Source organism: Caretta caretta, chromosome 2, assembly GCF_965140235.1.
Source record: "Caretta caretta isolate rCarCar2 chromosome 2, rCarCar1.hap1, whole genome shotgun sequence".
NCBI lineage: Eukaryota > Metazoa > Chordata > Testudines > Cheloniidae > Caretta > Caretta caretta.
Genome location: NC_134207.1, coordinates 13423418 through 13442949, shown reverse-complemented (window position 1 = coordinate 13442949; position 19532 = coordinate 13423418).

The window sequence follows — 19532 nt, the reverse complement described above, 5'->3', positions numbered from 1 at the left end:
TTTGTAAAATATCTGTTTTTGCTCCTCAAGAGGTTTCTGCTAGCTTCTGGATCAAAGCAGTGCAGGAGATTATCTTTTTCCTTAAAAGTGTTCTAAGTGGGACTTCAGAAAAGTTATGCAAAACTTCACAGCAATATTATAAAAAACTGCTGTTTATTTTTTTCCAAAAATTTCAACTTTGAAAAGAAAATCTATTAGGGTTTTTTTAAGTGTGAATTTCTTACCAGTTTTATTTATATTTTTTGATCAGATCAAGTCTTTTTTTACATGAGTTATCCAGAGGAAAACCAAGGAGAACAGTATTTTAACATCAAACCAAGCAGGAAAAAAATAAAGTAAATAATTTATCTTGTATAATATTTTTCATACAAACTGGATCTCATAACACATTGCAGAGCTAAACAATACAGCAACAAAGTTAAACAGACAATAATAGCTGAGGGGGAGAGAGATTAACAGGTACAGGCAAAGGAGAGAAGATGTCTTCAGCTGAGATTGCAAGAGCTAATGGTCTTAGAAATAGAGGAAGAATGGTCCAAAAAGGTCAGAACCCACAGTAGAAGGCTTCATACTCTCACCCTAACAAGTTCTAATTGTAGCAGCAGTGAGCATGTGTGACTGGACAGAGCAGACCAGAAGTGGGAGAATGGAGGGAATAGAAAAGGGACTATAGAAAAACAAGGTATGTTTGGTAGAGTGGTCTATGGAAGGCAAGCAGGGTAGTCTAGAATTGACTCTGAAGCTGAATGAGAAGCAAGGAGTGCTCTTGGAGAACATGGGCAATGCAGTCCTTCTTTGCACACCACTCTTCACACCTGCTCGTCTGCCATAACTGTTGTTCTGGCTAATGAAGACAAATGTTGTTTTCCGACAAGTCTGACCTAACCTTCCTCTTTCATCATCTTGTATTCGTCAGGCTAAGCTCCACAAATACAGGAAGATGAAAGATGTTTCAAAGGGCATCTCAAAGATGTAAGGCAAAGGAACAATCTGCTCCTTCCTCCCATGCCCAAATAATGTAGGGTTTTTTTTGCTACACCTCTTTAAGGTGGGGGAACAGAGACAAATCTATGTAATTTTCTCAAGCCTAGAAATTTCAGCCTTTTAAAAGGGAATGCACACCAAGAGTTGAAAGGCTGACCTTTCTTAAATAGAGGGAGCCCCACTTTGGGAAACACCTGATTCATATAATCTTATAATTTTATCTCAAGAAACTGGTGGTAAAAAGTTCCATTTTTGCACCAAACAGAGCATTTTGAGATAATTCCCCACCATCTCCACAAGTGACAGCTCCTCCTCTATCAGATTTATATTTAAATACATACCCTGCAGCTCCCACGAAAAGCCCAGCCGTAAAAGTAAACAAACAACACCCTTAATTGTGGCTGGGAACAAGTGAACTAACAATCAGACTTTTGCACATTTAGAGGCAAATATCTAAGACATTTAATAACACATGAGAGCACGAAGATGATCTGGAATATTCTTAGACTTGTGAACCCATTAGACATAGCTTTCCCTTTTCAAAGCCTGAAATTCATAAACCGGAGGAAGTTACGTACTGTGTCTTTTGTCTCTTGTGAATTCTTCCTCTTTCCTTCAGAGGCGATGTTTGGCAGCCAAATTGCCTTCTTCTGAAATGAAGTCTTCCTGTCTTTGTTTGCCATATAATGAGAAAATGATTAAAGTGGCTGAAAAAAGTGTGTGTGAAGGGGTCCTAGCATAACCTGGAAGCAGCAACTTTGGCAAGACAGTGTCAGAACTGTGTCTCTCAGCTACCCCACTTGATTTTTATTTTATTTTATTTCCCCCCAATTTAAACACTGAAATGCATGTTTCTTGCTGCATGTACATAATGCAGGTTGAGTGGTGCAATATAATACCATACTACATGTCATCAACTCTAATGGTGCTATAGAGAAATGACTCACATTAAATAGCACTTAGCAAGGCCCTTAACTTATTCAGACAATAGCATACTGTATATAAAAGACTTATCTCCTATTTCCATTGAAGTTAACAAACCATTGGTCATTGTCACGTCAACTGATGTAATCAGTTCTAATAATAATATCAGGGCATGCCAATCACTCTAAATAGCATATAGTTAAGCCTTACCTTATTGGATCAATAGCATACAGTGTGTAAAAGACAGGATCCTATTTCTATTAAACTCAATGAGCATTTTGCCAATTATTTTAATGGGCACATAATAGGATTTCAAAAAAGAAGTATTATTGATTTGTAGCTTAAGTTTAATGAGTGATTACAAAATAATGAAATTGAACTGAAGAGAAAACAATTAAAACAATTTCAATTTTTGAAGTGAAGTGGTTCCCCCAGAACACGCTTGCTAATCTCTTTTAAATAATCAGTTGATCCAGGTCAGAGCATAGGCGAATCCAGATAATCTGAACATTAAAAATACATTCTAATTCGAATGAGATCTTTGTTAGGAAAATGGCACGACAGGAAATTGTGTGTCAAAAAAATAAAAAATAGAACACAAACCTATCCAAATCCTCAATTCAGGAAAGAACATAAGCATGTGCTTAACTTTAAGCATGTACTTAAATCGATCAACTTCAGTAGCATTCAAGAATGAGGGACGGCTTCCTGAATTGGGGCCTACATCTCTGAGTTCTGGGACTGTTTCAGCACCTGTAACAGGGGCCCAATCCAAAGCCCATTGAAATTAATGGGAATCTTTCCAGCAACATCAGCAGGTGTTGGATCAGGTCTGAAGAACTTCATTCTGATAGAATGAGATATTAGAATGAGGTGCTATTCTCGTCCCCCTATGTTTCTGCATAGGGCGTCCAGATATATTACACACTGTAACATCTATAGTTCATTATTGAATCACATTACTAGTGAACTACATACATCACACATTGAAATAAATATACCAAGTCTGGAATATGTTGCAGTTAATAATAAAATGGATAAATCATTTATCGGGAAAAAAATGCACCCTGAGGCGGAAAATATGAATCACCCAGTGAATCTTGAGTATTGCCTCTTGAACCAAATGCATTATTGGCTTTGTCAGCCATATTGCCCACAGTGCTATTATACATCAGCCAAACCTGCTACATTAAATTTAAAGCACTTCCCAAACTAGGATTGTTAGGAGGCATATGTGAAGGTCAGGAATTTGCAAGGCTGCTGGCATCCTTTTTTAGCCTGAGTCTAAGCTCAGAATTGGCTGGTGACCTGGCTTTCATTTTGCTAAAATCTCAGTTATCTAATTTTGCAAGTGTAAACTCCAAAGCTAGAAGAGTTTAAAGGAAACAAGTTGTTGCTTCCTCCCATAGGAGACCAGGGAAAAAATCTAGCTGCTTGAAGGTTTGATATTCTTAATTCTATTGATATTGATATTTAATGTGTCAAGTAAGTATATTGGAATACTCACTCATAGGAATCACTGGGATTAATTGGAAAACTGCAAGTAACAATTCCAGCACGCACAGGTAGAACTTAACTTCCTCTTACCCACCCACCCAAACCAAGACAACAAATTAATATTACCCAGCATTTTCAGAACCCAAAGCAGTGTTAATTGTTTCTCTCCTGGCAGTGTCAGGAATAAATTGGTGGGGACATAGCTCCTCCATCTGATAAATGATGGGACTATTTTACTTTTACCTAAAACTACTACAAAAAAACATTTGCTTTTACCTAAAACTACTCTTTTACTAGGTCTCAAGCACACACACACACACATATGCGGTAGCATTTCTAGTCATGACAACAGTAAAACTTATATGCCAGGGGTACTTAAAACCAAGGTTGGCTGCCCAAACATTCCTTCCATTCTCATGGTACATTAACACCCTGTCCCATCCTCCCATTCTGATTAGCAAAACTGCAATCATACAGCTGTTTGGTTTCTCTCAGAGCCCTAAGATTATTCCTAGCTATGTGGTATTTGGTTTTCAGCTATGAAGTGGTTGGACACACAAATGGCTGACTGCAGTTTGGTCAAATTCTGGCGTTACATTAACACTCTGATAAAGATACTGTACAGCACCACCTATTGGTGGAGGTGCTGTCTGCACTGATCATTACAGTATTTATGACAGGTATCTCCTGGAGAAAGTGAGTCACCCTGATTTGAGAGTCATGGAGTTAAGTTGGGCAGAGAGCCCACAATGAACAAGGGTGAGAGCAGGGACTTCGCCAAGGATCTTGCTTTGCTGTGAGCTTCCCACCAGCATTTTGAACTCTGGCTTCATAGAACAAGTACCTAGCAACAGCAAACTTGATATAGCTGGACTAGGCTTCGGGATATGTAGTGTTGCTGAATTCACTAGACTGGGCCATGCCTAGCAAAAGGTGAACTGGAACAGACAAAATGGAGGAGGCCCTCTCTCATTATCCCTTTTTTTTTGCCACTAATGAGAACTGCTAGATTCATGAGTCATTTAGGTGGGTGGAGACTGTGTTTTTGAACAAGAGTTTCAAGTCACCAACAAGCCAGGCCATTAATAATTGGAGCTGTTTTCAGAGAATTCATTTCCATCCCATAGGAAATTCTGATATTTTGTTAGGACAACATTTCAAATTTTCATGGGACGAGAAGTTCAGAATAACTTTGGCTTGAAAATGTTTAGTGGTTTTAGTTAAAATGTTTCATTAAAAAATGTTAACATTTCAATTCAAAAGCTAATGTATCTGTGATGGGGTGTTTACCCCGTACTTGCCTAGAAAGGGTTAATGCAGATTGAGAAGGGGGCAAATTAGTCCAACAGGCCACAGCTGAGGGGAATCAGGTGACTAAGCTAACCCCTACTGAGGCAGCCCAGCTGAGGAGAAACGAACTGGGCTGCATTTATAAAGACAGGAAACTGGAGGCAGAGGGGCTGATGGGAAAGTCTTCAGACACTTGCTGGAAGAAGGAAGGATGGGTTGGAGGATGCAGAGACAGGTAGCCTACAGTTGCTCCCTGGGTGGATGGAGTTAGAGTGCTAGCAAACTCGGAGAGGGGGGAGTACCAGATGGTACAGAAAGGGTTCAGGGAAAGGCAGTGAGGCCTAGGAGGGAACAGATCTTGAGTCTTGGCTAGAGGGTCCCTGAACCAGAACCCAGAGAGAGGGTGGGGCTGGATTCCCATGCTAGCCACTAAGGGAGTGGCACTATGTGACAGTGAATGAGAAGACTGCCTAGGACTGTGGAAGGAAGACCTTGATACTCTGGACCTGGCCAGAAGGCTGAATCACGAAGAGGCAGCAGCAGCTTGTGGAGCAAGAGAGAGGCTTTGGACTGAGAGAGAAGGACGGTGAGATGGGGTGCAACTGTGGGAAGGGGCGTTGCCTCACAAAGCTAATTTCCAGAATGTCCAGTAGAAGGTACCTTCCTTGCAGTGAGTACAGCATCCTATCACTGTATCACTTAGAAATTTCTCATTGAAAAAATCAGAACATTTCTTCAAAATCACTTTTTCCTGTGAAATCTTTTGATTTTGATGAAACCCTATATTTTGTAAGGCCAATGTATTATGTCAGAACATTGCAAACAAACTTTATTAACACCTGAGATTGTGGCATCTCCTATATCCTTAGTATACTTTTCTCCTACCTGGTATTGGTTTATTAGATGCTTTCAGGGTTCCCTCTGAACTCTAGGGTACAGATGTGGGGACCCACATGAAAGACCCCCTAAGCTTATTTCCACCAGCTTAGGTTAAAACTTCCCCAAGACACAAATTCTTTGCCCTATGCTGCCACCACCAAGTGATTGAACAAAGAATCAGGGAAAGGACCACTTGGAGTTCCTATTCTCCCAAAATATCCCCCAAGCCCTTACACCCCCTTTCCTGGGGTGGCTTGAAGATAATATCCTAACCAGTTGGTTACAAAGTGACCACAGACCCAAACCCCTGGGTCTTAGGACAATAGAGAAATCAGTCAGGTTCTTAAAAGAAGGATTTTATTTTTTTTAAAAAGGTAAAAATCACCTCTGTAAAATCAGGAAGGAAAATAACTTTACAGGGTAACAAAAGATTCAAAAACACAACAGAACTTCCTCTAGGCTTAGTTTCAAAGTTACAAAAAACAGGACTAAACCTCCATCCAGCAAAGGAAAAATTCACAAGCAGAACAAAAGATAATCTAACACGCCTTGCCTGGCTTTTACTTACAATTTTTGATACATGAGAGACTTTTAGGATGGTTTATAGGAGAAGGAGTTTTCTGACCTGATGCTTCTCTGCTTCCCAAGAGAACACACAAAACAAAGCCTCCCCCCAAGATTTGAAAGTATCTTCTTTCCCCATTCGTCCTTTTGGTCAGGTGCCAACCAGGTTATTTGAGCTTCTTAACCCCTTACAGGTAAGGAGGAATTCTAGGCTACCCTTAGCTGTATGGTTATGACAGATGCTTTATGTAAATATATGTTAACTAAATCTATTTAAATACTTTTTATTTAAGTAGATGCTCATCTTGTTTTCCTTCGCATGTGATTTGCAAACAAAGGCAGCAACACCTGCTCAGATGACCATGATGTTTAGACTTTAAGTGTCTAAAATCTGGCATGTCTAAGGTTTTTAGGTGGGGTCTGGAGCCAAGCCCTCTCTTTATTTTAAAATATCCATAGACACTATATTGAACTTGGCCCTGGCTACTGCATGTTTACACAATCCCCAAACCAAAAATCACCTGGGATATTGGTTATGGATTCATGGCCTTTGAGATGCAATAAAAAATACCCAAGATCTCATAAGGCAAGTGGATAGAAGTCTCAAGAAGCCGTAGATATTGGTATGATGTTCTAGAAACAGTGTGGGATCAAATGTATGTGTTAATGGCAGTGAGAGGAGAATAGGGAAATGAGAGGAATAAAGTTAGTACTATGGATGCTAGTGGATAAAGGTCAGTGTGAATTACAGGCCAATGCAGCTGATAGCAGCAGGACCAGCAGGCATGTTCATTCAGCCGTCTCTGAAAAGTCTGTATGACCCATTAAGTGAAGCTAGGGAATCCATCTCCCAGCTACAAACAAGCTCCATCTAAGTGATCTGGAACAAAAGGCTTCCTTCCTGATTTAGGCCCTGATTCAGCAAAGTACTGATGTGTGTTCTTAAAGTCAAGCATGTGATTAATTGCTTTGCTGAGTCAAAGCTTTTCATAGTAGGGATAACAAGCTCAATATTCCCCTTTCCCTTATGGAAGAGTCCTATTGACGTTAATATAAAATATATTTGTTTAAACATTCTTGAGAATTTAATAGAGAATATTACCCATGCCATAGAATTCTCCAGGATGTTTTAAAACAAAACATGGAAAATAGATAATTTTCTGTCATTCTCTACATATTTAGAGTAATGTCTATTAAATTTCTGTAGACCCCATTGGAATCATCTGTATTATATTCTACATGACTTTAAGAAGGGACAGTTTCCAACCACTGCAGTGCACAGAAAGAGACCCACTGACTTCTGACATAGGGAAGGAAAAGAAGAGAAGCTGCAATGCATGAAACAAAATCACATGTATACGCAGCATCAGCAACACCAGTTAAGACAGAGCTAACCCAACTCATTTCCCCACTAGGCTCCCATATGCCCAGTCGCTAAAGGCTGTCCTGGTGATAGAAAAATGTAAAAGGGAGGACAATTAGTATAGATTAATATAATGAAGTAATTGAAAAGAAAATAATATAGCCATTCCTCTAGCCCCCACAACAATGCTTTGTGTGCACTTGACAAAAGAAAACCAAAGCTGAATACAGATGAGCACAAAGTAAATATAATAACTAGAAGAGAGAATATCGCTGGGTAAGTGGCACAGCTGCTGACTGGTGAGCTGCGTTGTCTCTCAGGCTACCTTCTAAGGTAAAAAAAAAAATCATGTTCTATGTGCTTTATCAAGAGAGAGAACAGATGGCCTGCTTCTTGCTCCTGAATGCTGTAATTTGCTTGGTGAAAGGATGAGTGCAATCATATTTTCACCCCTTCCTATAGATTGTTTCAGAGACAGCTGTTGCATGTCCTCAGGCAGGCAGATGGATCTCTTTGTTGGAGCCACTGGTGGATTGTCAAGCACTGTAGGGTTCTGGGGTCATAAAGAATGGGAGCGAGGGATGTGCATTTTGAGCTGACAGCAGTGGTGGAAGTATCCACTACTTTCCTTCATCTCAGATGTTCTGATCTCACTGAACAGATCTGTAAAACTTGCCTGCTGCCCGCTCTTCATCCATATGCAGCATCATGTTTCTCTCACATGCATGGGCACATTGTGTGCCATCATCAGATCGTAGATTCAGGCAGAAGTGTTAAAATGGTTTCTCTTTCTGGCCTAGAGGATGGAGGGCTAGATCCTGCGCTGGTGTAAATCAGTTGATCTTCTCTGAAGTCAGCTGAGCTACACTGCTCCGCAACAGCTGAGGATTTGGCTTGGAGGTCTTAAGCTTTCTTTTGCATGTCACACACATGGCATCAGTGTGCCAGCCTCTCTCTGATGTAGCTCCACATCAGTGTGGTTGAGACAATATCAAGCGTGCAGCACTGAGTCTAGTTAGAGCTCCTTAAAACATTTTAATTTAGAGCCAGGCTCCTGCTTAAAAGCCAAAGGAAGTTGCCTCTGCTTTCGAAAAGCTTTGGATGAGAAGGCTGTCCACAGACCCTGATGTAGAGCTGGTTGGAGAATGACAGTTATTTTTTGCAGGACACTTTTTTAATTCATTTTTTCTAGACTTCCCATTAAAATAGGTTTTCAAATAATTATTTTCAATAAAAACATCTATATTTAGTGAAAATCAAACCCCAAAATGTTAGATGAAAAGTGAATTTTGGTTTTCCTTTTCCTTTTCAAGTTTGAAAAAAAAATGGAAATTTTTGCCTAACGTCCTGTTCTACCCTCAACTCCTTACAAGCCCAGGTAGTAGAGACCATTCCCATATGGGAATCCGTTACTAACTCCCTGTGCCATAACATTGTCTGTGATTGCTGCATTTTAAAGAGATGGTGGCTCTGTCTACTAAACTGGGTGAGTTAAATTAAACCAAGGGCCTAATGGGCAGAAACCAGGCTGAATATGCTTGAGAGTTGGTTGGAGGTGGCGTAGATTAGTGGTTGGCAACCTGCAGCCCGTGGGCTGCACGTGGCCTGTCAGGGTGATCTGCTGGCAGGCTGCCAGACAGTTTGATTACATTTGCACAGCCACCCACAGCTCCCAGTGGCTGCAGTTCACCTTTCCCAGCCAATGGGACCTGTGGGAAGTGGTGGCCTGTACGTCCCTGCGGCCCGGGCTTCAGGTTGCCCACCACTGGCCTAGATCATTACCCTGAATTAGAACTGTTCAGAACATTTGCTGGGTTGAGGTTCAGAATCTTACACTTGTTAGGTTTGGATTCAGGTCAGATCCAGAACTTCCAGGCATGAGGTGGGGGGTTGCTGCTCAGGATTTGATGGAAAGCTTATACAATCTGAGATCAGAATAACATGAGCACCATTTGTAGGATATCAGACCCCTTAAAAGACCACTGCAACCATAGAGCAGCTGCCATTTCCTCAAGACTGTATGCTTGATGCAATGGAATCTGTTGGTGAGGGCCTGGCCTGGGGACAAGTATTTTTTTTTCAGTGCCTTTGAAAGAGGAAGGAAGGAAAGAGAGGAATATGCAGGCAGATAGGATACCTCTCAGTGCATCTCAGGGAACACACTGAGGAGAGGAGTTCACACCACATTTCTGGAGATGCTTCATGTGTTCTCCCAGCACAGGTCCTGGTCAGCCTAGTGGTGTGGAAGGCTGGTAGGACCATGACCATGTGTTTACACCACCCATCTGAGTCCTGCTAGGGTCATCTGTCTAGATGGTTCTAAAACTTACCTGCACCTTGAGCTCAGAGGTATCCTGGGTGCCCTCACAGCAGGTGGGCAAAAGTGAGGAACGGGCTAACAGCTTCCTCCCCCTAACCTCTGTTCACCTGCATAGGGGCAGCCAGAACACTATCTAAAAGACTGTAGCTGCATGAAATTTCCCACCAGTACAATTATCCCTGTGAGAGTAATGTTGGGAGCACTGCTAGTGACAAGGAATTACTTTTGCAACATCATAAAACCCTGCAAAATGGTGATAAACCCCTATCTGTGCTTACGCTCTAACCTTTGCTACCTCCACTGGCATTGCACCAGGAGTAACACAGTGGTGGGAGGCGGACATGCCTTTGATGATGGATTCTGCAGTTGATTCAATGGATGAGAGTTCAGCTAGTATTGACTTAAGTTCTGGATTTACTTGTTTTTATGGCTTCTCAGATGGGAAGTGAGTCCAATCCTGGATTTGCAAATGCAGTTCCATGTCTTTCAAGTATAATTGTTGCTGAGGGTTTGAACCACTGGCTTTATGATGTGCTCTCTTCTCCTGCAATAACCTCACATGCCACTCCTCAGAAGTGGACATGGCCTCATGGCTTGGACCTCTCCACCTGGGTCTATCGAGGTTCCCAGGTTCTAATGTCTATCTTACATGCTTTCAGGTTGGCCTTCCAGGGGTCTGTGTGTCTGAGGATGGTTCGACCCCTAGAGAGGGTTCCCGGGTTCACCTGGCTATAGAACGCTACTTTCAGTATATGGGAAACTTCCATGCACAACATGGGTCCAACCCAGCAAAGTTGTGGCCCTTATGAGCATACTCTCATTGCCAGGAATTTGACACCTCTCAAGGACTTCAGTGTTAGGGATCCTGTTCTACCACATGATGCTGCAGATGATCTTAGGCGGTGAAGGTGGAAGCTCTCCAGCTGTTTGATATGACATTGGTAGACTGTCCACATCTCACAGCCGTAGGGGAGTGAGGTGAGTACAACAGTGCAGTAGATTTTGCCTTAGTGCTGAGGGAGACTCCATCTTCCCTCCAGATCCTGTGGGAGAGCCTACCAAATGCCAACCTGGCCTTGTCCAGGTGCTGAATGGTCTCAACATCTAATATGGCAGTGCCGGAAAGTATGCTACTCAAAAGGGGCAGCAGATTTTTCACTTCTGACATAAGCCGTAGTTCAGGAAAGCATCCCTATTTAGACTAGGACTTAACAATGTGCGCTTAACTACTGTCCGGAATACAGATGAACTTAAGCTTGTGCTTAATTGCTTCTCTGAATTGGTGCCATGCTGTTGAAGTAAAGAGTTGTTATTTTTTAATCTGTGCTCCCAGAGCAATGGATGGGTGCATTTTGAAAAATTCTGATGTATGAAGGGAGTTAATTAATTTAATAATTAAATATTCATTAGTGTGAATTCACTAACTTTGAGACAATCATATCTATCTGAAACCACCTTAAGAAGAGAACCTGATTCTTTGGAGGGGAAAAAAATTAATTTATGCTTTTGTTAATCGATTTTGCCATATTATCTCAAGTTTGGCTAAATTACAGTAAGAGAGTAAGACCAAGAGCAAATATGACTTGTGGTTTATTTTATTATTGTACAAAGATTATCCTGTTAAGAGGAGAATATTTGCAGGAGAAAATTTATCCTGTTAATTTATCTTTGTTCCTAAAACATTACAGCTGTTTAGGTCTTATATTAATATATTAGCTGTAATATACAAGAACCAGATGCTCATGTTATGCTTTTAACTGTATCATTGTTTGGTCTTAGAGCCTTTTCTTACACATTTTTGTTTTTATGGACGGTGACACCTTTATTTCAATTATAAAATAGATTTTAAAAAAATCTGGCTTCCTTTCCTTTTAAGAAACATACATTGTTTCCATAATTTCCAGTGTCACTCACATGATGTTAATCTATATACTCTAGGGGTGAAATATGAGCCTCATTGAAGTCAACTGGAGTTTTGCAACATTTGCTTAATTATAGCACATTGGGTATCAAGGGAGATCCAGTTGGATTGTGTATTGGATGTTAAGGGAGACTATGCAATTGAACACACACAAAACCATGTGTAGTGAGACATGGTGGGTGAGATAATATCCTTTATTGGCTCAGCTTGTCTCTTTCACTAACAGCAGTTGGTCCAATAAAAAATATTACCTCACCCTTCTTATCCCTCTAATGTTCTGGGACCAACATGGCTACAACAAAACTGCAAACTGTATTTAGTAACAGTTAAGGTTTCACCAGGACACATCCTGTCCACAACCACAAATTTAAAAGCCTGGATATAAAAAGTTCAGGGGAAAGCTTTCAGTATTCTTTAATGCACTCCAACACTCCATAAGGTTTTCACTTTCTTCTCCAACAGATACGTACCCCAGCTTCATCAAACTTGCATGCAAAAGCAAAACCTTAGTAGTGACCTCATATGTATGAACAGATCAGCGCATCTGACTGTCACACATTCTGAGTGTTTGGAAAGTTAATCTGCCTTAGTGTTGCACAAGTCACTCTTAAGGTTTTGCATTAGAGTGCAAGTTAAGTTTGGCTACACATTGCTTTTTGGTATCTGTTTGTTTGAGGTAGAAGTGCAAGCCTGATGGAGTGTCAGAGGGTTACTGATAGCACTGTAGGCAGTATGAATATATATACACATCTTGCAAAGAGAGTAGCCTTATTTCAAACAAACGTCCAGATTCTTTCCGATGCCAAGATCTGCTTGCTGCAGGGAGTAAAGACCTGTCAGAGTTGCAAAAACTCTTAAGATGTTCATGCTGCCCTGGCACTATACCTGAGTGTATTAGAACAGTTGTCAGTAGCCCATAAAGGACCATACTGCACTTAAAAGTTGGCAGAATGTATATGTGCTCCACCCCAGCCCTGACAAGCTTCCTATACTAAGAGAATCCTCAGGTAGCCATTTAGGGACCACTTCTCACACCAAGTAACGCAAAGCGGCCAGAAGAGAATCTGACCCTATTACATTTATGGAAATAATTTTTTAAAAAATAAATCATGCGCCCCACCCCCACCCCCCGCACAAACTTTCCGGCTGTAAGCAACAATTTTTATCTCAAGAGATGGAAGAAATCCAATTTACTCTAACTGAACTTTTGCCTGTTTAGAATGTTCTGAGTCATTACTTTAAAAGCATTCCACTGTCCATTTGTGCACAAATGCAGTTGAGTTGGTTTTAATTAAAACCAACTTTAATAACTGGCTTCTGCTGTTGAAAAATAATTGGTTTTTCAGCAAGATCTTTATGTATGAAACTTGCTTCTTTTATTAAAATAATTAGCTCAATCCTGCAATTATTTTAGCCTGATCCTGCAAACTCTTTTTAGGGCCCAATCCTGTAAACATTACTCAAATGAGTAATCCCATTGCTTTAAATGGGATTAATCTGTGAGAAGGACTACTGGGTTGAAATTTGGGTCAGTTCCGACTTTCTCAGATTACTCATCCCTGATGTTTACTAATTGATTGGAGAACCATCCTTTCAAGGGGCTGGGTGCTGCAGTCAGTGATACAATAGTCTTTTTACATGTAGATAGCACCATTAAAAGTTTACCCAACACTAGCATCAAATTGGCACATTAAGCAGTAATAGAACATATCAGCACCTCCCCAGACTGCTTTCTTTTTCAGGAACTCCACTTTCAGATTTTTTAAACTGTATCTCTAGCAGTTGTGGCTGTGGAGAGAACACTGACCATGTCAAGGGAGTGTAACTGATACAGTAAAGTCTGCCTGAATGTGCGGAGCCTGAAACGATAATTCTGTGAGATGTGAACTGGCTCATTTATCTCACTGGACATTAACTCAATGCCAGTGATGACACTTTAAAATGATATTGAGAAGAAAACACTTATCTCCTCCTTGATTGGTGGTGGGGGTGGGGGGGAGGGGATAAGCTTAAGGGGCCCAGTGGGGCATCTGAGCCCCATCAAGGGGGGCTGAACCCATGGATGCTTCAATTCCAGTTAGGGGGAGATGAGCCAGTGAGTACAAAGGATTGTATGTGGTACTCTACACGAGCTATTGACAGTGGCATCTCATTTTAGTGCCTCAAGTGGGTGGAGCTGATTTTGTGGGAGGAGCTTAGGAAATATCTTTTTGACCCCTGCCCAAGACATAAGTGGCAATGAGTTTTCCCTCAGCTTATTCCTTGCTCGTTCATGTCACGGCTGTCAGTGTCTGCTGACAAGCTCAGGACCTGAATAGAATGGGGCTTGGAGTCTGAGCCGTAGGGGCATTGGAAGAGCTGTATGTGAAGCCAGCATCCTTTGTCATGAGCAACAAAATCACTCAGAGGACCAAAGAAGAAAAATTAGGGGCATTTAGAAGAGCCAAAGGTGGAACAAGTCCTGTGATCCTCATCAATTTCTATCACAGATCTCGCACAACTCGTTAAACTTTCCAGTTTCCAGGATACTTGCTGCTTCTCCATGCCTGGCAGCCTTTCTTAGAACAACATGCCCAACTCTGCATGATGCCCTCCTAGATTGTAAGTTTACAACCTGACTTCTTGCCAAGAACCATTTTCTTCTTCCACTGAATGCATCCGATGAAATGAGCTGTAGCTCACAAAAGCTTATGCTCAGATAAATTTGTTAGTCTCTAAGGTGCCACAAATCCTCCTTTTCTTTTCTTCTTCCTATGTCTGCTACTGCAAACTACATAGGGTAAAATGGTAGCGGGAGATTGATGGTGTGAGGGCTGTGAACCAGATCATTTCCTAGAGCTCCATGTACAGAGGGGGGGCCCTCCCTCCCAGGACTGGGATAATTGCAGGATGTGAAGCGGGAGTGCTACAGACCTTGTGAAGTGCACATAATTCCCCAAGCCCATGGAGCCATACAGGGAAGGATAATACAGCCTGAGGCTGTGTTAAGTGTTCCTCAGCTCTCTTTCTGGTAGGAAATTCCCCTTTAACAGGCTTCCTGAGTGTTATGAGACGGCTTGATAAAACAGCTCCATTGGAAGTGCAACTGGGGGACAGGGCAAGGGAGAAGAAGTGGGGATGGGAAGTTTCCTGGAAATTCCTTAGGAAACCTGGGTTTGGAGACGAAACTACAGCTTGTTTGGCAGAAGGGAGTAGATACAGCACCCTGCCCAAAAGGAATGATACAGGGTTCCATAGAGATGGAATGAAGATCTGCAAAGGCAACTCTGTGGAGTCTTCCTCCCCACAGGGGCCTTCTTGGGATTGCATCATGGAAGGGGGCAGCCTGGTACCGTGTAGGGAATTGGGATTGCAGAATTTGGACCAACATTCACATTAAATGCGGTTACTTAAAACTCCACCTATGAAATCAGAGCAGTTTTATTTAACAGCAGATTCCTCTTGAGTTGGCAGCATGTACATCTCCATGCTTGGCAGATAAGGTATTTACCCCCTTCCCAGCGGAAGTGGCCCTGTTATTTTCAAGACCATCGGCCTGGTTGTGATCTCACTGACTCCACTGTGAGGCTGGAATGGCTCCGGAGTCACAACAGAATAAGTCGAATCAGAATTTGTCCTTCTGTCTGTAATACTCCATGGATAGGAATGATCCTCTAAGTCCTGACAGTGGTTATCTGATTTGTACCATTGTCTATTTCCTATAGGTGTGACCTGATCCAAAGCTTACAGTATTTGTGACAATTATCCTAGGAATCTTAATCATCCATATTTTTCACTCTCTCCTTCCCCTAGCGCAAAGCTCTTGCTTTTTGCTGCCATGCATGCTACATGCTTTTTCATCTTGTAAAAAGTAGAATTCCCATGGGCTGCCTTGTCCTCCTTTAAATCTGTACCAAGGTAGAAACTTGTTGTTGTTCTTCTGTTCTCAAAGAAAGTTGCAGTCTTTTATGGAGTGAGCTGAGCGAAAATTTCAGATACCTCTGTCGGAAGATGTTTAATAACCCTGTCATTCCCAAGAAAATCATGCCATGGTAAGCTCTGACAAGGTGCAAAACATGGAACAGGTGTGAATTTACCATCTGTACTGCTCTTATAATATTAGTGACAATGTCAATACTAATTAAACAAGGGACAGACCTTGGGAGAGAAGTCAGTGTTTCTCCTTTAAGCTATATAGTTACTGTGCGATATTAAAGGCAGAGTTTGGGGGTATGGATGGACCAAGAGGCTATGTCAGTTCTTGCCTTTCCATATTGCATCCTTTATAGCTAGTGCCTTAAAAAGTTTAGGAAAGATATGTGCATCTTTGGATATACATACACACATAACTGAAGATCCTCCTAGGGAAGGAGTAACTGACCTTGCTCATCACAGCAGTGGCAACTTGCTATGGTATCTAAACCGGTGATGCTGTGAAGAAGCAGAAATTGCTAATTCACTCTTTCCATCCGAGTTTTCAGGAACTAATTTGTGGCTCTTGTTAGAGCTGGAGATTGGGAATCAAGACATTTGCTTTCCACCCCTTTCTTGAAGCTCTAAAAAGACAGCATAATGCACAGTAAAAAAGCCTGATGGACAATTAATCTGACAGTCCCATTTCTTTCTGATTCTGCTGCTTTTGGTCAAAATCCTGTCTCCATCCAGTAGGTTCGGGACAGCCCGATATGAAATAGTTCTCCTTCCTGGGAGCAGAAGAGGCCATGGAGGTAAACCCTGTGCCCCTTGTTGTATCACTACAGCTATGGATTCCCATCAGCAAACTCCTTTGTCCCCTCCCACTAGCCAGGAGGATTTCATTCTGCTTTCTCCCATAGAGAATCCTGGCACAAAGCCTTGCTAATGGGCTGGAGACTGGCTCTAATTAGGTGACTGTCTCCAGGTTCATCCAGATTTCAGTGGGAAATACCTTTTGGCATTCACAAAACATGATGTCAGGAAATCATAAGGTCATGTGTCAACATAACTGGCCCACTAGTTGTAACATCTGCCAAATTCTCAAAGGTGGCACCCCTAAGGGTGAGTTTTTCTCCTTAAGAATGAGGCCCATAATTGCTCCCAAATAACCACACCTCACCCACAGACAAAGCAGGCAGCTGAGAATAGAGGTTCTTTCACAAGGACAGCAAATGATCTGGGGGAAATCCTGCTGTTACAAGTTCTGCTCATTTCTCCGCATACCAGTTATTTGGAGAGTCACAGTGAGCTCTTTGCTAGAGGTTTGAACTCTGCTTCAAAGGACTCAGACTCCTGTAGTACTTTCCAGATTTATTTCACAAGGTAAATGTTCTGCTGTATTTGAATTGAAAAAGGTTCAGAAAAGAGCAACAAAATGATTAGGGGTATGGAACAGCTTCCATATGGGGAGAGGTTAAAAAGACCGGGACTTTTCAGCTTGGAAAAGAAATGATTAAGGGGAGATATGATAGAGGTCTATAAAATCATGAATAGTGTGGAGAAAGTAAATAAGGAAGTGTTATTTACTACTCCTCATAACATTAGAACTAGGGGGCACCAAATGAAATTAATAGGAAGCAGGTTTAAAAGAAACAAAAAGAAGTATTTCTTCAACCAACACACAGTCAACCTGTGGAACTCCTTGCCAGCAGATGTTGTGAAGGCCAAGACCAGAACAAGATTAAAAAAAGAACCAGATACATTCATGGAGGATAGGTCCATCAATGGCTATTAGCCAGGATGGGCAGGGATGGTGTCCATAGCCTCTGTTTGCAAGAAGCTAGGAATGGGTGACAGGGGATGGATCACTTGATGATTACCTGTTCTGTTCATTCCCTCTGGGCACCTGGCATTGGCCGCTGTCAGAAGACAGGATATTGCAATAGATGGATCTTTGGTCTGACCCAGTATGGCCATTCTTATGGTCTCATTCTCCTTTATTCTCCTTTCACCTAAAGAAGTTTACAAGAAGTGGAAGATTGGACAAATGACCAGAGAACACTGTAAAGATATTGCTCGGGCATGCAGGAGTGAAATCAGGAAGGCCAAATCACACTTGGAGTTGCAACTAGCAAGATATGTTAAGAGTAACAAGAAGGTTTCTTCAGATATGTTAGCAACAAGAAGAAAGTCAAGGAAAGTGTGGGCCCCTTACTGAATGAGGGAGGCAACCTAGTGACGGAGGATGTGGAAAAAGCTAATGTACTCAATGCTTTTTTTGCCTCTGTCTTCACGAACTAGGTCAGCTCCCAGACTCCTACACTGGGCAGCACAGCATGGGGAGGAGGTGACCAGCCCACTGTGGAGAAAGAAGTGGTTTGGAACTATTTAGAAAAGCTGGACCAGCACAAGTCCACGGGGCCGGATGCGTTGCATCCGAGACGGCTAAAAGAATTGGCGGATGTGATTGCAGAGCCATTGGCCATTATCTTTGAAAACTCATGGCGATCCAGGGAAGTCCCAGACGACTGGAAAAAGGCTAATGTAGTGCCCATCTTTAAAAAAGGGAAGGAGGAGGATCCTGGGAACTACAGGCCAGTCAGCCTCACCTCAGTCTCTGGAAAAATCATGGAGCAGGTCCTCAAGGAATCAATTCTGAAGCACTGAGAGGAGAGAAAGTGATCAGGAACAGTCAGCATGGATTCCCCAAGGGCAAGTCATGCCTGACTAATCTAATTGCCCTCTATGACGAGATAACTGGCTCTGTGGATGAGGGGAAAGCGGTGGACTTGTTGTTCCTTGACTTTAGCAAAGCTTTTGACACGGTCTCCCACAGTATTCTTGCCAGCAAGTTAAAGAAGTATGGGCTGGATGAATGGACTATAAGGTGGATAGAAAGTTGGCTAGATTGTTGGGCTCAACGGGTAGTGATCAATGGCTCCATGTCTAGTTGGCAGCTGGTATCAAGTGGAGTGCCCCAAGGGTCGGTCCTGGGCCGGTTTTGTTCAATATCTTCATAAATGATCTGGAGGATGGTGTGGATTGCACCCTCAGCAAGTTTGCAGATGACACTAAACTCGGAGGAAAGGTAGATATGCTGGAGGGTAGGGATAGGATACAGAGGGATCTAGACAAATTAGAGGATTGGTCCAAAAGAAATCTGATGAGGTTCAACAAGGACTAGTGCAGAGTCCTGCACTTAGGACGGAAGAATCCCATGCACCGCTACAGACTAGGGACCGAATGGCTCGGCAGCAGTTCTGCAGAAAAGGACCTAGGGGTTACAGTGGACGAGAAGCTGGATATGAGTCAACAGTGTGTCCTTGTTGCCAAGAAGGCCAATGGCAATTTTGTATATATATGTAGGGACATTGCCAGCAGATCGAGAGATGTGATCGTTCCCCTCTATTCGACATTGAGGCCTCATCTGGAGTACTGTGTCCAGATTTGGGCCCCACATTAGAAGAAGGATGTGGAAAACTTGGAAAGAGTCCAGCGGAGGGCAACAAAAATGATTAGGGGACTGGAACACATGACTTATGAGGAGAGACTGAGGGAACTGGGATTGTTTAGTCTGCAGAAGAGAAGAATGAGGGGGGATTTGATAGCTGCTTTAACTACCTGAAAGGGGGTTCCAAAGAGGGGGGATCTAGACTCTCCTCAGTGGCTCATCACACTGCTGATGACAGAACGAGGAGTAATGGTCTCAAGTTGCAGTGGGGGAGGCTTAGGTTGGATATTAGGAAAAAAAATTTCACTAGGAGAGTGATGAAACACTAGAATGCGTTACCTAGGGAGGTGGTGGAATCTCCTTCCTCAGATATTTTTAAGGTCAGGCTTGACAAAGCCCTGGCTGGGATGATTTAGTTGGGGATTGGTCCTGCTTTGAGCAGGGG